At 29.9% G+C, this 6,038-nt stretch overlaps 1 long non-coding RNA gene across 1 annotated transcript; it reads right to left on the reverse strand.

Annotated features, from left to right (window-relative positions):
- Positions 1-821: 821 nt before the first annotated feature.
- Positions 822-2,054, reverse strand: LOC148782329 (uncharacterized). The gene is made up of 2 exons (XR_016055135.1): positions 1,150-2,054; positions 822-1,024 (listed from the first exon to the last, which is right to left on the reverse strand). It is a non-coding gene; the product is annotated as an uncharacterized LOC148782329 (long non-coding RNA).
- Positions 2,055-6,038: the final 3,984 nt, after the last annotated feature.

The raw sequence follows: 6,038 nt of genomic DNA on the forward strand, positions 1-6,038 counted from the left end.
CGTCCAAATAGGGTATGACATCACCCACATGGAGCACACTAGTGGCATTTAATGCTCCATGTGGGTGATGTCACCCCTCCATGTGGGTGATGTTACCCCTCATGTAGATGAGGTCACACCTATCTTAATGACAAAAAATACTCTTATTAAGAAAAAAACCCTCGATGTATAAAACAAAAGTATGGAAGTGTCCAAATATGGTGTAGTACAATGATAAATTACTTCATAGTATGAGCACCCTAAACATAAGAACTAATTAGCAAATAACAAAATTGTAAGCTAAGGTATAGGATTAGTTTTCAAAGAAAAAAGACCAAAAACACCCTCAATATAGGGTTACAGCTAATTAAATGAAACGCAAAGACACAAATATATAAATAGCGGTTCATACAAAATGCTATGTTATAAAAACACATAAAATATAGAATTAAAAAATAAAATATGAAATTAATCAAACTTCTCTTTGCAGAAAAAAACAACATAATGTTTAAGAAAATTTAAATCTCACACTAGATTTCTAGCTACCTAATTCTTTAGTATCATTGAATCTCTCTCTTGCTCTTTATATGGATGTTATGAGTTTAAAGAAAAAAAAATAGATTTTTCACTAGGTTACTCTTCTTCTAATTCTGCATATTACTTTATGATATAATATTGTTTTAATTAAAATTTTTTTTAGGAGTATATTACTTGTATTTTTCATACATTTTTTAAGGCAACGCCTTGGTGAATTTTTTGAAGGAATTTTTTGTTAAATCAAAATTCCTAGTTTACTGCCACTGTTAATGTAATTATCTTTAAATCAAAATTCAATAATATTAATGAAGAAAGCATAGGTATAAAATCAATTTTTTTGTCCTTGTAACAAAATTTTGTTGTAATTTCTTTAAATCTCATCAAGTAAAAATGGTAAAACCTCAAAATACCCCACTATGGAAATTAAAACTTGCAATTGCTGAGATTTCTGAGAACCATTACATCTTATGCAGCGACAGCTTTCCCAAGTAATAAACTTCTTCGATCCCTGCAGGAGGGAAAGATATATATAAGTAGAATAACAACAAACAATGAAAATAAATAACTTTCAATGAATAAAAACAAATAATAAAAATAAAAACCAAATTCTAAATACAAGGCTCAAGAAACTACCTGAATTCACAAGAGAAGAGGGTGGGTCGATAAGCTCGAAACTCCGAAGCATGGTTGGCCGGATAATATGCAAGTAATTGACAACTTTGATCTTTCACATCATAGACTATGATCTTGTCTTCCTCCGACAGACGCGATCGAATGAACAACATATCCCCAATCAAGAGAAGAGGATCCATGCAAGAAAAAGCCATTTCAGAGCCAAGGCTTTGCCTCAAGCTTAGAAGATCTAGTTGTATCATTTGAACCCGATTCTTCTCTTCACTTAAAATCCACATTTTCAGTTGCCTCGCAACTAACTTCATTAGGACAATACAGACCCATCATTCCATAACTGGACTTCACAGAAAAAGGAATCTACATTCTCAGGAGTCAAGATTACACCCGATATCTCTCGCTCTAGATCAAAAGTCCCCAGCTTAGGACCGGTGCAGCTTAGGGCATACAAGGTATTCCCAACCATTCTTTCATATATGTCATGCCACTCGCTTTGAATTGGTCTTCATTCCCATGTCAGTGAGCAAAACAATAAGAATTTCAACCCATTCTCTGATCTCCCATAAGCAAAAGTTTTGAAATTTTGAGAGATGGGGTCGAAATGGAACCCCATCGTACCCTGAATTGATACGAAGTCCGCACTAGGTGGTCTAGAAAGAGTGATGTATTTGTCTGTTGGAGGGTTACCAACAAAATAGTTTGCATAACTGGAGTAAGCAGGTTGCAAACACACCATTCCATGGCTACAAGCCATCAACCATTTCGGCTACAAGCCATCAACCATTTCATGTAATTTGGGTAAGATTTAAATGGTTGGGGGCAACAAAATGAGTGGCAAGAGTTTAGATAAGACTTAAATAGTTAGGGCCGACAAAAGGAGGAGTAGCGAAACACATTGGGGTTGGGATGAAATAACCTAAGAGATGATGCTGGCCTATGAAAGAAGATAGGGCAAGTTGGAGAGAGAGGGGAAGAGACGAGATAGTGGGTTGTGGCGAAAGACGGGGAAGTTTGAGAAGTTGGTTCCATGATTTGGAAACAGTTTTGAATCTAAGAATAGACTGAACAGGTAGTAAAGAGGGGATTTGTACCATTAAATCGTGTGGGAGGATTTGTACCATTAAATCGTGTGGTAGAAGATCGGTAGATAAAGAATGCATGTTAGAGCTGATACAAATAGAACCCATGTTAGAGATGATACAAACTTTGTTTATCTCTCTCAATCGGTTGAATCTCTCTTTAATAATTATATATACATATATATATGAAAAAAATGTTGAATCTCTCTCTAAAAATTATGTTTCTCCCTATATATATATATGGTAAAATATCTCCATATCTCTTATTTTTTTGTTTTATTTCTTGATAAATTCAAGGTTTCAAAAAATATCTTCCAACCCCTGACCACTTTAAACCTATTTTTTAACCTAAACAAATGACCACTTTAAACCTATTTTTTAACCTAAACAAATGTAAAAAAGATCTACTCTTTCTAAACCCAATCGTATTCTCTCTCTTCACTTATATATCCCAAACTTCTCTATTTCCCTCTTCTTGTATCTCTCACTTTCTCTCTCCTCCCGGTAACCTCTCACCTCCATGAAGCCCTTCTTTTTTTAGAAGTTTGGGAAGATGGCTTGTAGAAAATACATGTCTTTTTAGATTTGTTTGACCTAAAAAAACAAGTTTAAATTAACTCAGGGGTTAGAAGAAATAAAATTTTATGTCCCAAGATATCTTTTAAAAACTTTGGTCTATTGTGAAATTGAACTTAAAAATAGGGAGTATGGAGATATTTTCCCTATATATATATATATATGGAAAAAGTGGTTGAATCTCTCTTTCTAAAAGGTCTCTATTTAGGGTAATGGAATAGGGTAAGCCCATAGCCCATGGGTTGATGGAATAGGGTAAGCCCAACGACGATAATGATTACGTTTAATTTGAATATTTATTATAATGATCCAAATCATTTGAAATTTGAGGTATCCATTTGGACTATTTTGATAAATTTATGTTTTATAAATTATATTTTTAGTATTTTTATTAGATACATTGGATGCCCCAAATTTAATGTTATTTGAATTTATATAGAAATATTAAAATTATATTATATAATGCAATCTTAAGCATCAGATTGATCGAGATTCAATCAGAACAATTAGGCTTCCACTATTCCCTCAGCTGGTGGGAGGTCCATAGCTTTTTCAGAGCTGATAACAACATTGTTTCTCTTTCGTGAGCAAAATATCTCTCTCTCTCTAACAATTATGTTTCTCTCTCTCAATCGGTTGAATCTCTCTCTCTCAAAATTATGTTTTCCTCTCTCTCAAGCGATTGAATCTCTCTCTAATATGATAACATATGAAAATATTCCCACAAATCAGATACAAATAATTTATCAACGTAAATAATCCCACAAATCCGATATATACAATATTATCAACGTAAATAAAGTAATTTACTGTAAAGATTTTAACTATAATCACAAATTATTAACAATAAATTAGAATTTTAAGATAAGCAGTTTTTTATTATTGTAAATAGTTAATACTAAAACAAAGAATTTATTAACTATTCATATCAATCATTCAATATATATTAAGCTACAAATATAAATAACCTAACAATAAAATTATGATAAATATTTAAATAAAAACACATAAAGTTAATAGAAGTTTTCTTAATTCCTTTTATTTTATTTTAATAATAAAAATGAATATATATATATATATATATATATATATATAGATGCATTATGGAAAGAGGGATAAATTCACATAAAAAGGGAGACCTCAAGGGATACTCATAAATCTTACTTTTGTTTCTAAATTGTATTTCTTTTATAAAAGTAAGATTTATGAGTATCCCTTGAGGTCTCCCTTTTTATGTGAATTTATCCCTCTTTCCATAATGCATCTACGAAAATTTCTCATTTACTAAATCTTCGACCAAATCTTGGAAAATTTCTCAGTTGCTAAATCTTGGAGAACCTCCTAAAGTCCACACAACTCTCTTCCTCTATTACATCTATTCATCTCCACGCAACTCTCTCCCTCTATTACATTACAAGTACAAAAACTAAATTTTTTGAAAATCTAACTATATGCAAAGTATCTCCATCCAAGTTCTGAAATTTATATAAAATAATTAAAAGAGTTGTGAAGGAAGTTTCAAAGAATTAAAAATTCATAGTTCAAAAATAAAAAAGGTTTTAAAATCAGTTTATTTGTAAATTATATTTGGAAACAAAAATATTAAAGCATTGATAAAAAGTAGAATGAATATATTCTTAAACTATTATAGTCAGAAACAAAAATATTAAAATAATGATAAAAAGTAGAAATAATATATCTTTGAAATATCACATAATTTGTAATTTAAAAACTAAAAATAATTCATAAGCTACGCAGTTTTTAAAATAAATTTCAGTTTAATATTTTAATTAGAAAGGGATATATTAAAATACTAGTATAAATTAGTCGTTTTATTTTATTGAGAATACTCAAACCGGAAATGTGTCATAATATTTTGAAGAAAAATACTAAAAATACAATAGTTTGTGATAGTGGCCATCTAATCGTCCATTCAGAATGGATGGTTGGGTAGGGGAAGTGTATAAGTTTTATGCGATAGAAGAGGTATAGAAAGCTTTCCCTTTCTATATTACTTTATTTTATAAAGGTATGGAGGTGGATGTGATATCGGGAGAGGGGAAGGTATGAGAGCAGTGTTCACAAAATCGAACCGGAACGGTTAAGCAGACATGGGCCTGGAAGCGGTTTAACCAGCCTAACCGGTAAACCGGCTGATTCAACCGCTCTAACCAGGCAAGTCCCGAGTGGTCAAAAAAGTGCTGAAAAAAAAATAAAAAATACAAAAAAAAATCTACTAAAATATGAAAAACATATAAAGAATGATTAAAATAAAACACATTAAAATGAAGTTGAAAATTAATGAAAGAAATGGATTTTAACCCATTTTATATTTTCCAATGGCTATTTTTAAAATTTTCTAAAAAAGATGGAAAAATATAAAAGTGAGTATTATTGACGAAAATAATTTTTAATTTTTACCATATTGTAAAGAATATTTGAAAAATTTCAAATAAAATTCTTTATTTTTTAGAATTTATATATATTTTTTTGAATTTGTTTTTTTTAAATACCGATTGCTCACCCTAATGGCCCAAAACCCGATCTAACCAAGCGATTAGCAGTTAGATTGGGCGATTTTGCAAACAATGTGTGAGAGTGACATTTTCTCACAATAGAAGATAAGAACTGACCATGGCATACATTGCATATATCATATTTTTCTTTCATTTGCTTGTTATTGCAATAGTGTGACCATTAAGAAATAAAATTTTCACAACTTTAAATTAATAAGTTTAATTATCTAAAATAAATTAAATTATCTTTGCTACAAAACTAGAAAAAAAGTTTTGAATATAAATATCAAGGCCTTTAAATTTTATTCATGACTCATTTAAGTTTTTTAGAGAACCCTTGGAACATAAAATAATAATGTAGAAATCATCAAAATTTCCATTACTTAGGAATAATTTATGCCCAATTTCTAAATTTCTCCTAATGTAATTCTATACAGTTCACATATATTGCTTTGATTTTTCAAACAAATATTAGAAATAAAAATCCACAATAAACGTTTTACAATAAATTAGTTGAAGTCGTACGGTGACTACTTAGAAGTTTTACCTCAAAAATAGTTACTAACTGATTTTTTAATTTTAATATCTTGATCTTTAAAAAATTGTCCATTCTATTTTTTTTGTAATAATTTTAATACTCATACTTTTTAGGTATTAAATGAAAAAAAACCAATATGTAATAGTCAAAACCATATAACGTGCATCAATGAAAGAAAAACAA

Source organism: Amborella trichopoda, chromosome 4 (genome assembly GCF_054954075.1).
Source record: "Amborella trichopoda isolate Santa Cruz 75 chromosome 4, AtrichopodaSantaCruz75HAP2 v2.0, whole genome shotgun sequence".
In the NCBI taxonomy this organism is placed as follows: Eukaryota; Viridiplantae; Streptophyta; class Magnoliopsida; order Amborellales; family Amborellaceae; genus Amborella; species Amborella trichopoda.